The sequence below is a fragment of the Pseudophryne corroboree genome, chromosome 3 (assembly GCF_028390025.1).
Source record: "Pseudophryne corroboree isolate aPseCor3 chromosome 3, aPseCor3.hap2, whole genome shotgun sequence".
NCBI lineage: Eukaryota > Metazoa > Chordata > Amphibia > Anura > Myobatrachidae > Pseudophryne > Pseudophryne corroboree.
The window spans coordinates 116,016,040-116,026,055 of NC_086446.1; the positions used below are offsets into that span (position 1 = coordinate 116,016,040).

The 10,016-nt window shown below is 41.3% G+C and overlaps 39 non-coding genes and 5 pseudogenes across 39 annotated transcripts; all 44 read right to left on the minus strand.

Annotated features, from left to right (window-relative positions):
• Positions 1–73: 73 nt before the first annotated feature.
• On the minus strand, positions 74–192 carry LOC134901071 (5S ribosomal RNA). The gene has a single exon (XR_010174567.1). It is a non-coding gene; the product is annotated as a 5S ribosomal RNA (ribosomal RNA).
• A 107-nt stretch (positions 193–299) lies between these two features.
• LOC135061444 (5S ribosomal RNA) lies at positions 300–418 on the minus strand. Its single transcript, XR_010247824.1, has one exon. It is a non-coding gene; the product is annotated as a 5S ribosomal RNA (ribosomal RNA).
• A 107-nt stretch (positions 419–525) lies between these two features.
• LOC135061228 (5S ribosomal RNA) lies at positions 526–644 on the minus strand. Its single transcript, XR_010247616.1, has one exon. It is a non-coding gene; the product is annotated as a 5S ribosomal RNA (ribosomal RNA).
• Positions 645–751: 107 nt separating this feature from the next.
• LOC134902052 (5S ribosomal RNA) lies at positions 752–870 on the minus strand. The gene has a single exon (XR_010175529.1). It is a non-coding gene; the product is annotated as a 5S ribosomal RNA (ribosomal RNA).
• Positions 871–977: 107 nt separating this feature from the next.
• On the minus strand, positions 978–1,096 carry LOC134900982 (5S ribosomal RNA). The gene has a single exon (XR_010174482.1). It is a non-coding gene; the product is annotated as a 5S ribosomal RNA (ribosomal RNA).
• Positions 1,097–1,203: 107 nt separating this feature from the next.
• LOC134901814 (5S ribosomal RNA) lies at positions 1,204–1,322 on the minus strand. The gene has a single exon (XR_010175293.1). It is a non-coding gene; the product is annotated as a 5S ribosomal RNA (ribosomal RNA).
• A 107-nt stretch (positions 1,323–1,429) lies between these two features.
• Positions 1,430–1,548, minus strand: LOC135065628 (5S ribosomal RNA). The gene has a single exon (XR_010251904.1). It is a non-coding gene; the product is annotated as a 5S ribosomal RNA (ribosomal RNA).
• Positions 1,549–1,655: 107 nt separating this feature from the next.
• LOC135070616 (5S ribosomal RNA) lies at positions 1,656–1,774 on the minus strand. The gene has a single exon (XR_010256773.1). It is a non-coding gene; the product is annotated as a 5S ribosomal RNA (ribosomal RNA).
• Positions 1,775–1,881: 107 nt separating this feature from the next.
• LOC134898019 (5S ribosomal RNA) lies at positions 1,882–2,000 on the minus strand. Its single transcript, XR_010172169.1, has one exon. It is a non-coding gene; the product is annotated as a 5S ribosomal RNA (ribosomal RNA).
• Positions 2,001–2,107: 107 nt separating this feature from the next.
• Positions 2,108–2,226, minus strand: LOC135060891 (5S ribosomal RNA). Its single transcript, XR_010247286.1, has one exon. It is a non-coding gene; the product is annotated as a 5S ribosomal RNA (ribosomal RNA).
• A 107-nt stretch (positions 2,227–2,333) lies between these two features.
• LOC134898030 (5S ribosomal RNA) lies at positions 2,334–2,452 on the minus strand. The gene has a single exon (XR_010172170.1). It is a non-coding gene; the product is annotated as a 5S ribosomal RNA (ribosomal RNA).
• A 108-nt stretch (positions 2,453–2,560) lies between these two features.
• On the minus strand, positions 2,561–2,679 carry LOC135066265 (5S ribosomal RNA). The gene has a single exon (XR_010252518.1). It is a non-coding gene; the product is annotated as a 5S ribosomal RNA (ribosomal RNA).
• Positions 2,680–2,786: 107 nt separating this feature from the next.
• Positions 2,787–2,905, minus strand: LOC134900588 (5S ribosomal RNA). Its single transcript, XR_010174100.1, has one exon. It is a non-coding gene; the product is annotated as a 5S ribosomal RNA (ribosomal RNA).
• Positions 2,906–3,013: 108 nt separating this feature from the next.
• On the minus strand, positions 3,014–3,132 carry LOC134890094 (5S ribosomal RNA; annotated as a pseudogene).
• Positions 3,133–3,239: 107 nt separating this feature from the next.
• LOC134890787 (5S ribosomal RNA) lies at positions 3,240–3,358 on the minus strand (annotated as a pseudogene).
• Positions 3,359–3,465: 107 nt separating this feature from the next.
• LOC134886617 (5S ribosomal RNA) lies at positions 3,466–3,584 on the minus strand. Its single transcript, XR_010170697.1, has one exon. It is a non-coding gene; the product is annotated as a 5S ribosomal RNA (ribosomal RNA).
• A 107-nt stretch (positions 3,585–3,691) lies between these two features.
• On the minus strand, positions 3,692–3,810 carry LOC134898041 (5S ribosomal RNA). Its single transcript, XR_010172171.1, has one exon. It is a non-coding gene; the product is annotated as a 5S ribosomal RNA (ribosomal RNA).
• A 107-nt stretch (positions 3,811–3,917) lies between these two features.
• LOC134898052 (5S ribosomal RNA) lies at positions 3,918–4,036 on the minus strand. The gene has a single exon (XR_010172172.1). It is a non-coding gene; the product is annotated as a 5S ribosomal RNA (ribosomal RNA).
• A 107-nt stretch (positions 4,037–4,143) lies between these two features.
• On the minus strand, positions 4,144–4,262 carry LOC135058897 (5S ribosomal RNA). The gene has a single exon (XR_010245320.1). It is a non-coding gene; the product is annotated as a 5S ribosomal RNA (ribosomal RNA).
• A 107-nt stretch (positions 4,263–4,369) lies between these two features.
• On the minus strand, positions 4,370–4,488 carry LOC134886200 (5S ribosomal RNA). Its single transcript, XR_010170291.1, has one exon. It is a non-coding gene; the product is annotated as a 5S ribosomal RNA (ribosomal RNA).
• A 107-nt stretch (positions 4,489–4,595) lies between these two features.
• LOC134890068 (5S ribosomal RNA) lies at positions 4,596–4,714 on the minus strand (annotated as a pseudogene).
• Positions 4,715–4,821: 107 nt separating this feature from the next.
• On the minus strand, positions 4,822–4,940 carry LOC135064870 (5S ribosomal RNA). Its single transcript, XR_010251167.1, has one exon. It is a non-coding gene; the product is annotated as a 5S ribosomal RNA (ribosomal RNA).
• A 107-nt stretch (positions 4,941–5,047) lies between these two features.
• On the minus strand, positions 5,048–5,166 carry LOC134884569 (5S ribosomal RNA). Its single transcript, XR_010168713.1, has one exon. It is a non-coding gene; the product is annotated as a 5S ribosomal RNA (ribosomal RNA).
• Positions 5,167–5,273: 107 nt separating this feature from the next.
• Positions 5,274–5,392, minus strand: LOC134898064 (5S ribosomal RNA). Its single transcript, XR_010172173.1, has one exon. It is a non-coding gene; the product is annotated as a 5S ribosomal RNA (ribosomal RNA).
• A 108-nt stretch (positions 5,393–5,500) lies between these two features.
• On the minus strand, positions 5,501–5,619 carry LOC134886918 (5S ribosomal RNA; annotated as a pseudogene).
• Positions 5,620–5,726: 107 nt separating this feature from the next.
• LOC135069365 (5S ribosomal RNA) lies at positions 5,727–5,845 on the minus strand. The gene has a single exon (XR_010255548.1). It is a non-coding gene; the product is annotated as a 5S ribosomal RNA (ribosomal RNA).
• A 107-nt stretch (positions 5,846–5,952) lies between these two features.
• On the minus strand, positions 5,953–6,071 carry LOC134884607 (5S ribosomal RNA). The gene has a single exon (XR_010168750.1). It is a non-coding gene; the product is annotated as a 5S ribosomal RNA (ribosomal RNA).
• Positions 6,072–6,178: 107 nt separating this feature from the next.
• Positions 6,179–6,297, minus strand: LOC135061065 (5S ribosomal RNA). The gene has a single exon (XR_010247457.1). It is a non-coding gene; the product is annotated as a 5S ribosomal RNA (ribosomal RNA).
• Positions 6,298–6,404: 107 nt separating this feature from the next.
• Positions 6,405–6,523, minus strand: LOC135058898 (5S ribosomal RNA). Its single transcript, XR_010245321.1, has one exon. It is a non-coding gene; the product is annotated as a 5S ribosomal RNA (ribosomal RNA).
• A 107-nt stretch (positions 6,524–6,630) lies between these two features.
• On the minus strand, positions 6,631–6,749 carry LOC135061445 (5S ribosomal RNA). The gene has a single exon (XR_010247825.1). It is a non-coding gene; the product is annotated as a 5S ribosomal RNA (ribosomal RNA).
• Positions 6,750–6,856: 107 nt separating this feature from the next.
• LOC135058899 (5S ribosomal RNA) lies at positions 6,857–6,975 on the minus strand. Its single transcript, XR_010245322.1, has one exon. It is a non-coding gene; the product is annotated as a 5S ribosomal RNA (ribosomal RNA).
• Positions 6,976–7,082: 107 nt separating this feature from the next.
• Positions 7,083–7,201, minus strand: LOC134887325 (5S ribosomal RNA; annotated as a pseudogene).
• A 107-nt stretch (positions 7,202–7,308) lies between these two features.
• LOC134884841 (5S ribosomal RNA) lies at positions 7,309–7,427 on the minus strand. The gene has a single exon (XR_010168973.1). It is a non-coding gene; the product is annotated as a 5S ribosomal RNA (ribosomal RNA).
• Positions 7,428–7,534: 107 nt separating this feature from the next.
• Positions 7,535–7,653, minus strand: LOC135061066 (5S ribosomal RNA). The gene has a single exon (XR_010247458.1). It is a non-coding gene; the product is annotated as a 5S ribosomal RNA (ribosomal RNA).
• A 107-nt stretch (positions 7,654–7,760) lies between these two features.
• Positions 7,761–7,879, minus strand: LOC135058900 (5S ribosomal RNA). Its single transcript, XR_010245323.1, has one exon. It is a non-coding gene; the product is annotated as a 5S ribosomal RNA (ribosomal RNA).
• Positions 7,880–7,986: 107 nt separating this feature from the next.
• On the minus strand, positions 7,987–8,105 carry LOC135061229 (5S ribosomal RNA). Its single transcript, XR_010247617.1, has one exon. It is a non-coding gene; the product is annotated as a 5S ribosomal RNA (ribosomal RNA).
• Positions 8,106–8,212: 107 nt separating this feature from the next.
• LOC135069133 (5S ribosomal RNA) lies at positions 8,213–8,331 on the minus strand. Its single transcript, XR_010255322.1, has one exon. It is a non-coding gene; the product is annotated as a 5S ribosomal RNA (ribosomal RNA).
• A 107-nt stretch (positions 8,332–8,438) lies between these two features.
• On the minus strand, positions 8,439–8,557 carry LOC134898076 (5S ribosomal RNA). The gene has a single exon (XR_010172174.1). It is a non-coding gene; the product is annotated as a 5S ribosomal RNA (ribosomal RNA).
• A 107-nt stretch (positions 8,558–8,664) lies between these two features.
• On the minus strand, positions 8,665–8,783 carry LOC134898088 (5S ribosomal RNA). The gene has a single exon (XR_010172175.1). It is a non-coding gene; the product is annotated as a 5S ribosomal RNA (ribosomal RNA).
• Positions 8,784–8,890: 107 nt separating this feature from the next.
• On the minus strand, positions 8,891–9,009 carry LOC135063083 (5S ribosomal RNA). The gene has a single exon (XR_010249422.1). It is a non-coding gene; the product is annotated as a 5S ribosomal RNA (ribosomal RNA).
• A 107-nt stretch (positions 9,010–9,116) lies between these two features.
• LOC134900935 (5S ribosomal RNA) lies at positions 9,117–9,235 on the minus strand. The gene has a single exon (XR_010174436.1). It is a non-coding gene; the product is annotated as a 5S ribosomal RNA (ribosomal RNA).
• A 107-nt stretch (positions 9,236–9,342) lies between these two features.
• Positions 9,343–9,461, minus strand: LOC134898100 (5S ribosomal RNA). The gene has a single exon (XR_010172177.1). It is a non-coding gene; the product is annotated as a 5S ribosomal RNA (ribosomal RNA).
• Positions 9,462–9,569: 108 nt separating this feature from the next.
• LOC135066346 (5S ribosomal RNA) lies at positions 9,570–9,688 on the minus strand. Its single transcript, XR_010252595.1, has one exon. It is a non-coding gene; the product is annotated as a 5S ribosomal RNA (ribosomal RNA).
• A 107-nt stretch (positions 9,689–9,795) lies between these two features.
• Positions 9,796–9,914, minus strand: LOC134884688 (5S ribosomal RNA). Its single transcript, XR_010168825.1, has one exon. It is a non-coding gene; the product is annotated as a 5S ribosomal RNA (ribosomal RNA).
• Between the last annotated feature and the right edge of the window lie 102 nt (positions 9,915–10,016).

A 10,016-nucleotide genomic window follows, 5' to 3' on the forward strand; every position in this document is an offset into this window, starting at 1 on the left:
CTAACTACTGGTTCATAAATGAATACTTTTGAAAATGGAATGCATCAACAGAACGGTGTTGGTAGTATAAAAATATCTACAGCACCTTGTATTCCCAGGTGGTCTCCCATCCAAGTACTAACCAGGCCCAACACTGCTTCACTTCCAAGATCAGATGAGATTGGGCGTATCCAGTGTGGTGTGGCTGTAGATGAGCTTTATGGTTTCTGTTAGAACTTTTCTACTTCTAACTACTGGTTCATAAATGAATACGTTTGAAAATGGAATGCATCAACAGAACGGTGTTGGCAGTATAAAAATATCTACAGCACCTTGTATTCCCAGGTGGTCTCCCATCCAAGTACTAACCAGGCCCAACACTGCTTAGCTTCCAAGATCAGATGAGATTGGGTGTATCCAATGTGGTGTGGCTGAAGATGAGTTTTATAGTGTCTGTTAGAACTTTTCTACTTCTAACTACTGGTTCATAAATGAATACGTTTGAAAATGGAATGCATCAACAGAACGGTGTTGGTAGTATAAAAATATCTACAGCACCTTGTATTCCCAGGTGGTCTCCCATCCAAGTACTAACCAGGCCCAACACTGCTTAGCTTCCAAGATCAGAAGAGATTGGGCGTATCCAGTGTGGTGTGGCTGTAGATGAGCTTTGTGGTTTCTGTTAGAACTTTTCTACTTCTAACTACTGGTTCATAAATGAATACGTTTGAAAATGGAATGCAACAACAGAACGGTGTTGGCAGTATAAAAATATCTACAGCACCTTGTATTCCCAGGTGGTCTCCCATCCAAGTACTAACCAGGCCCAACACTGTTTAGCTTCCAAGATCAGATGAGATTGGGCGTATCCAGTGTGGTGTGGCTGTAGATGAGCTTTGTGGTTTCTGTTTGAACTTTTCTACTTCTAACTACTGGTTCATAAATGAATACATTTGAAAATTGAATGCATCAACAGAACGGTGTTGGCAGTATAAAAATATCTACAGCACCTTGTATTCCCAGGTGGTCTCCCATCCAAGTACTTACCAGGCCCAACACTGCTTAGCTTCCAAGATCAGATGAGATTGGGTGTATCCAGTGAGGTGTGGCTGTAGATGAGCTTTGTGGTTTCTGTTAGAACTTTTCTACTTCTAACTACTGGTTCATAAATGAATACGTTTGAAAATGGAATGCATCAACAGAACGGTGTTGGTAGTATAAAAATATCTACAGCACCTTGTATTCCCAGGTGGTCTCCCATCCAAGTACTAACCAGGCCCAACACTGCTTAGCTTCCAAGATCAGATGAGATTGGGCGTATCCAGTGTGGTGTGGCTATAGATGAGCTTTATGGTTTCTGTTAGAACTTTTCTACTTCTAACTACTGGTTCATAAATGAATACGTTTGAAAATGGAATGCATCAACAGAACGGTGTTGGCAGTATAAAAATATCTACAGCACCTTGTATTTTCAGGTGGTCTCCCATCCAAGTACTAACCAGGCCCAACACTGCTTAGCTTCCAAGATCAGATGAGATTGGGTGTATCCAATGTGGTGTGGCTGTAGATGAGCTTTATGATTTCTGTTAGAACTTTTCTACTTCTAACTACTGGTACATAAATGAATATGTTTGAAAATGGAATGCATCAACAGAACGGTGTTGGTAGTATAAAAATATCTATAGCACCTTGTATTCCCAGGTGGTCTCCCATCCAAGTACTAACCAGGCCCAACACTGCTTAGCTTCCAAGATCAGATGAGATTGGGCGTATCCAGTGTGGTGTGGCTGTATATGAGCTTTATGGTTTCTGTTAGAACTTTTCTACTTCTAACTACTGGTTCATAAATGAATACTTTTGAAAATGGAATGCATCAACAGAACGGTGTTGGTAGTATAAAAATATCTACAGCACCTTGTATTCCCAGGTGGTCTCCCATCCAAGTACTAACCAGGCCCAACACTGCTTAGCTTCCAAGATCAGATGAGATTGGGCGTATCCAGTGTGGTGTGGCTGTAGATGAGCTTTACGGTTTCTGTTAGAACTTTTCTACTTCTAACTACTGGTTCATAAATGAATACGTTTGAAAATGGAATGCATCAACACAACGGTGTTGGCAGTATAAAAATATCTACAGCACTTTGTATTCCCAGGTGGTCTCCCATCCAAGTACTAACCAGGCCCAACACTGCTTAGCTTCCAAGATCAGATGAGATTGGGTGTATCCAGTGTGGTGTGGCTGTAGATGAGCTTTATGGTTTCTGTTAGAACTTTTCTACTTCTAACTACTGGTTCATAAATGAATACGTTTGAAAATGGAATGCATCAACAGAACGGTGTTGGTAGTATAAAAATATCTACAGCACCTTGTATTCCCAGGTGGTCTCCCATCCAAGTACTAACCAGGCCCAACACTGCTTAGCTTCCAAGATCAGATGAGATTGGGCGTATCCAGTGTGGTGTGGCTGTAGATGAGCTTTGTGGTTTCTGTTAGAACTTTTCTACTTCTAACTACTGGTTCATAAATGAATACGTTTGAAAATGGAATGCATCAACAGAACGGTGTTGGCAGTATAAAAAATGTCTACAGCACCTTGTATTCCCAGGTGGTCTCCCATACAAGTACTAACCAGGCCCAACACTGCTTAGCTTCCAAGATCAGATGAGATTGGGCGTATTCAGTGTGGTGTGGCTGTAGATGAGCTTTATGGTTTCTGTTAGAACTTTTCTACTTCTAACTACTGGTTCATAAATGAATACGTTTGAAAATGGAATGCATCAACACAACGGTGTTGGCAGTATAAAAATATCTACAGCACCTTGTATTCCCAGGTGGTCTCCCATCCAAGTACTAACCAGGCCCAACACTGCTTAGCTTCCAAGATCAGATGAGATTGGGCGTATCCAGTGTGGTATGGCTGTAGATGAGCTTTGTGGTTTCTGTTAGAACTTTTCTACTTCAAACTACTGGTTCATAAATGAATACGTTTGAAAATGGAATGCATCAACAGAACGGTGTTGGCAGTATAAAAAATGTCTACAGCACCTTGTATTCCCAGGTGGTCTCCCATACAAGTACTAACCAGGCCCAACACTGCTTAGCTTCCAAGATCAGATGAGATTGGGCGTATCCAGTGTGCTGTGACTGTAGATGAGCTTTGTGGTTTCTGTTTGAACTTTTCTACTTCTAACTACTGGTTCATAAATGAATACATTTGAAAATTGAATGCATCAACAGAACGGTGTTGGCAGTATAAAAATATCTACAGCACCTTGTATTCACAGGTGGTCTCCCATCCAAGTACTAAGCAGGCCCAACACTGCTTAGCTTCCAAGATCAGATGAGATTGGGCGTATCTAGTGTGGTGTGGCTGTCGATGAGCTTTGTGGTTTCTGTTAGAACTTTTCTACTTCTAACTACTGGTTCATAAATTAATATGTTTGAAAATGGAATGCATCAACAGAACGGTGTTGGCAGTATAAAAATATATACAGCACCTTGTATTCCCAGGTGGTCTCCCATCCAAGTACTAACCAGGCCCAACACTGCTTAGCTTCCAAGATCAGAGGAGATTGGGCGTATCCAGTGTGGTGTTGCTGTAGATGAACTTTCTGGTTTCTGTTAGTACTTTTCTACTTCTAACTACTGGTTTATAAATGAATACGTTTTAAAATGGAATGCATCAACAGAACGGTGTTGGCAGTATAAAATTATCTACAGCACCTTGTATTCCCAGGTGGTCTCCCATCCAAGTACTAACCAGGCCCAACACTGCTTAGCTTCCAAGATCAGATGAGATTGGGCGTATCCAGTGTGGTGTGGCTGTAGATGAACTTTGTAGTTTCTGTTAGAACTTTTCTACTTCTAACTACTGGTTCATAAATGAATACGTTTTAAAATGGAATGCATCAACAGAACGGTGTTGGCAGTATAAAATTATCTACAGCACCTTGTATTCCCAGGTGGTCTCCCATCCAAGTACTAACCAGGCCCAACACTGCTTAGCTTCCAAGATCAGATGAGATTGGGCGTATCCAGTGTGGTGTGGCTGTAGATGAGCTTTATGGTTTCTGTTAGAACTTTTCTACTTCTAACTACTGGTTCATAAATGAATACTTTTGAAAATGGAATGCATCAACAGAACGGTGTTGGTAGTATAAAAATATCTACAGCACCTTGTATTCCCAGGTGGTCTCCCATCCAAGTACTAACCAGGCCCAACACTGCTTCGCTTCCAAGATCAGATGAGATTGGGCGTATCCAGTGTGGTGTGGCTGTAGATGAGCTTTTTGGTTTCTGTTAGAACTTTTCTACTTCTAACTACTGGTTCATAAATGAATACTTTTGAAAATGGAATGCATCAACAGAACGGTGTTGGTAGTATAAAAATATCTACAGCACCTTGTATTCCCAGGTGGTCTCCCATCCAAGTACTAACCAGGCCCAACACTGCTTCGCTTCCAAGATCAGATGAGATTGGGCATATCCAGTGTGGTGTGTCTGTAGATGAGCTTTATGGTTTCTGTTAGAACTTTTCTACTTCTAACTACTGGTTCATAAATTAATACTTTTGAAAATGGAATGCATCAACAGAACGGTGTTGGTAGTATAAAAATATCTACAGCACCTTGTATTCCCAGGTGGTCTCCCATCCAAGTACTAACCAGGCCCAACACTGCTTAGCTTCCAAGATCAGATGAGATTGGGCGTATCCAGTGTGGTGTGTATGTTGATGAGCTTTACGGTTTCTGTTAGAACTTTTCTACTTCTAACTACTGGTTCATAAATTAATAATTTTGAAAATGGAATGCATCAACAGAACGGTGTTGGTAGTATAAAAATATCTACAGCACCTTGTATTCCCAGGTGGTCTCCCATCCAAGTACTAACCAGGCCCAACACTGCTTAGTTTCCAAGATCAGATGAGATTGGGCGTATCCAGTGTGGTGTGGCTGTAGATGAGCTTTATGGTTTCTGTTAGAACTTTTCTACTTCTAACTACTGGTTCAAAAATGAATACGTTTGAAAATGGAATACATCAACACAATGGTGTTGGCAGTATAAAAATATCTACAGCACCTTGTATTCCCAGGTGGTCTCCCATCCAAGTACTAACCAGGCCCAACACTGCTTAGCTTCCAAGATCAGATGAGATTGGGTGTATCCAGTGTGGTGTGGCTGTAGATGAGCTTTATGGTTTCTGTTAGAACTTTTCTACTTCTAACTACTGGTTCATAAATGAATACGTTTGAAAATGGAATGCATCAACAGAACGGTGTTGGTAGTATAAAAATATCTACAGCACCTTGTATTCCCAGGTGGTCTCCCATCCAAGTACTAACCAGGCCCAACACTGCTTAGCTTCCAAGATCAGATGAGATTGGGCGTATCCAGTGTGGTGTGGCTGTAGATGAGCTTTGTGGTTTCTGTTAGAACTTTTCTACTTCTAACTACTGGTTCATAAATGAATACGTTTGAAAATGGAATGCATCAACAGAACGGTGTTGGCAGTATAAAAAATGTCTACAGCACCTTGTATTCCCAGGTGGTCTCCCATACAAGTACTAACCAGGCCCAACACTGCTTAGCGTCCAAGATCAGATGAGATTGGGCGTATCCAGTGTGGTGTGACTGTAGATGAGCTTTGTGGTTTCTGTTTGAACTTTTCTACTTCTAACTACTGGTTCATAAATGAATACTTTTGAAAATGGAATGCATCAACAGAACGGTGTTGGTAGTATAAAAATATCTACAGCACCTTGTATTCCCAGGTGGTCTCCCATCCAAGTACTAACCAGGCCCAACACTGCTTCGCTTCCAAGATCAGATGAGATTGGGCGTATCCAGTGTGGTGTGTCTGTAGATGAGCTTTATGGTTTCTGTTAGAACTTTTCTACTTCTAACTACTGGTTCATAAATGAATACTTTTGAAAATGGAATGCATCAACAGAACGGTGTTGGTAGTATAAAAATATCTACAGCACCTTGTATTCCCAGGTGGTCTCCCATCCAAGTACTAACCAGGCCCAACACTGCTTCGCTTCCAAGATCAGATGAGAGTGGGCGTATCCAGTGTGGTGTGGCTGTAGATGAGCTTTATGGTTACTGTTAGAACTTTTCTACTTCTAACTACTGGTTCATAAATGAATACTTTTGAAAATGGAATGCATCAACAGAACGGTGTTGGTAGTATAAAAATATCTACAGCACCTTGTATTCCCAGGTGGTCTCCCATCCAAGTACTAACCAGGCCCAACACTGCTTAGCTTCCAAGACCAGATGAGATTGGGCGTATCCAGTGTGGTGTGGCTGTAGATGAGCTTTATGGTTTCTGTTAGAACTTTTCTACTTCTAACTACTGGTTCATAAATGAATACTTTTGAAAATGGAATGCATCAACAGAACGGTGTTGGTAGTATAAAAATATCTACAGCACCTTGTATTCCCAGGTGGTCTCCCATCCAAGTACTAACCAGGCCCAACACTGCTTCGCTTCCAAGATCAGATGAGATTGGGCGTATCCAGTGTGGTGTGGCTGTAGATGAGCTTTATGGTTTCTGTTAGAACTTTTCTACTTCTAACTACTGGTTCATAAATGAATACGTTTGAAAATGGAATGCATCAACAGAACGGTGTTGGCAGTATAAAAATATCTACAGCACCTTGTATTCCCAGGTGGTCTCCCATCCAAGTACTAACCAGGCCCAACACTGCTTAGCTTCCAAGATCAGATGAGATTGGGTGTATCCAATGTGGTGTGGCTGAAGATGAGTTTTATAGTGTCTGTTAGAACTTTTCTACTTCTAACTACTGGTTCATAAATGAATACTTTTGAAAATGGAATGCATCAACAGAACGGTGTTGGTAGTATAAAAATATCTACAGCACCTTGTATTCCCAGGTGGTCTCCCATCCAAGTACTAACCAGGCCCAACACTGCTTCGCTTCCAAGATCAGATGAGATTGGGCGTATCCAGTGTGGTGTGGCTGTAGATGAGCTTTTTGGTTTCTGTTAGAACTTTTCTACTTCTAACTACTGGTTCATAAATGAATACTTTTGAAAATGGAATGCATCAACAGAACGGTGTTGGTAGTATAAAAATATCTACAGCACCTTGTATTCCCAGGTGGTCTCCCATTGAAGTACTAACCAGGCCCAACACTGCTTCGCTTCCAAGATCAGATGAGATTGGGCGTATCCAGTGTGGTGTGTCTGTAGATGAGCTTTATGGTTTCTGTTAGAACTTTTCTACTTCTAACTACTGGTTCATAAATGAATACTTTTGAAAATGGAATGCATCAACAGAACGGTGTTGGTAGTATAAAAATATCTACAGCACCTTGTATTCCCAGGTGGTCTCCCATCCAAGTACTAACCAGGCCCAACACTGCTTCGCTTCCAAGATCAGATGAGATTGGGCGTATCCAGTGTTGTGTGGCTGTAGATGAGCTTTATGGTTTCTGTTAGAACTTTTCTACTTCTAACTACTGTTTCATAAATGAATACTTTTGAAAATGGAATGCATCAACAGAACGGTGTTGGTAGTATAAAAATATCTACAGCACCTTGTATTCCCAGGTGGTCTCCCATCCAAGTACTAACCAGGCCCAACACTGCTTAGCTTCCAAGACCAGATGAGATTGGGCGTATCCAGTGTGGTGTGGCTGTAGATGAGCTTTATGGTTTCTGTTAGAACTTTTCTACTTCTAACTACTGGTTCATAAATGAATACTTTTGAAAATGGAATGCATCAACAGAACGGTGTTGGTAGTATAAAAATATCTACAGCACCTTGTATTCCCAGGTGGTCTCCCATCCAAGTACTAACCAGGCCCAACACTGCTTCGCTTCCAAGATCAGATGAGATTGGGCGTATCCAGTGTGGTGTGGCTGTAGATGAGCTTTATGGTTTCTGTTAGAACTTTTCTACTTCTAACTACTGGTTCATAAATGAATACGTTTGAAAATGGAATGCATCAACAGAACGGTGTTGGCAGTATAAAAATATCTACAGCACCTTGTATTCCCAGGTGGTCTCCCATCCAAGTACTAACCAGGCCCAACACTGCTTAGCTTCCAAGATCAGAAGAGATTGGGCGTATCCAGTGTGGTGTGGCTGTAGATGAGCTTTGTGGTTTCTGTTAGAACTTTTCTACTTCTAACTACTGGTTCATAAATGAATACGTTTGAAAATGGAATGCAACAACAGAACGGTGTTGGCAGTATAAAAATATCTACAGCACCTTGTATTCCCAGGTGGTCTCCCATCCAAGTACTAACCAGGCCCAACACTGCTTAGCTTCCAAGATCAGATGATATTGGGCGTATCCAGTGTGGTGTGGCTGTAGATGAGCTTTGTGGTTTCTGTTTGAACTTTTCTACTTCTAACTACTGGTTCATAAATGAATAAGTTTGAAAATGGAATGCATCAACAGAACGGTGTTGGTAGTATTAAAATATCTACAGCACCTTGTATTCCCAGGTGGTCTCCCATCCAAGTACTAACCAGGCCCAACACTGCTTAGCTTCCAAGATCAGATGAGATTGGGCGTATCCAGTGTGGTGTGGCTGTAGATGAGCTTTATGGTTTCTGTTAGAACTTTTCTACTTCTAACTACTGGTTCATAAATGAATACTTTTGAAAATGGAATGCATCAACAGAACGGTGTTGGTAGTATAAAAATATCTACAGCACCTTGTATTCCCAGGTGGTCTCCCATCCAAGTACTAACCAGGCCCAACACTGCTTAGCTTCCAAGATCAGATGAGATTGGGCGTATCCAGTGTGGTGTGGCTGTAGATGAGCTTTACGGTTTCTGTTAGAACTTTTCTACTTCTAACTACTGGTTCATAAATGAATACAGTTGAAAATGGAATGCATCAACAGAACGGTGTTGGTAGTATAAAAATATCTACAGCACCTTGTATTCCCAGGTGGTCTCCCATCCAAGTACTAACCAGGCCCAACACTGCTTAGCTTCCAAGATCAGATGAGATTGGGCGTATCTAGTGTGGTGTGGCTGTAGATGAGCTTTATGGTTTCTGTTAGAACTTTTCTACTTCTAACTACTGGTTCATAAATGAATACGTTTGAAAATGGAATGCATCAACACAACGGTGTTGGCAGTGTAAAAATATCTACAGCACCTTGTATTCCCAGGTGGTCTCCCATCCAAGTACTAACCAGGCCCAACACTGCTTAGCTTCCAAGATCAGATGAGATTGGGTGCATCCAGTGTGGTGTGGCTGTAGATGAGCTTTCTGGTTTCTGTTAGAACTTTTCTACTTCTAACTACTGGTTCATAAATGAATACGTTTGAAAATGGAATGCATCAACAGAACGGTGTTGGTAGTATAAAAATATCTACAGCACCTTGTATTCCCAGGTGGTCTCCCATCCAAGTACTAACCAGGCCCAACACTGCTTAGCTTCCAAGATCAGATGAGATTGGGCGTATCCAGTGTGGTGTGGCTGTAGATGAGCTTTGTGGTTTCTGTTAGAACTTTTCTACTTCTAACTACTGGTTCATAAATGAATACGTTTGAAAATGGAATGCATCAACAGAACGGTGTTGGCAGTATAAAAAATGTCTACAGCACCTTGTATTCCCAGGTGGTCTCCCATACAAGTACTAACCAGGCCCAACACTGCTTAGCTTCCAAGATCAGATGAGATTGGGCGTATCCAGTGTGGTGTGGCTGTAGATGAGCTTTATGTTTTCTGTTAGAACTTTTCTACTTCTAACTACTGGTTCATAAATGAATACGTTTGAAAATGGAATGCATCAACACAACGGTGTTGGCAGTATAAAAATATCTACAGCACCTTGTATTCCCAGGTGGTCTCCCATCCAAGTACTAACCAGGCCCAACACTGCTTAGCTTCCAAGATCAGATGAGATTGGGTGTATCCAGTGTGGTGTGGCTGTAGATGAGCTTTATGGTTTCTGTTAGAACTTTTCTACTTCTAACTACTGGTTCATAAATGAATACGTTTGAAAATGGAATGCATCAACAGAACGGTGTTGGTAGTAT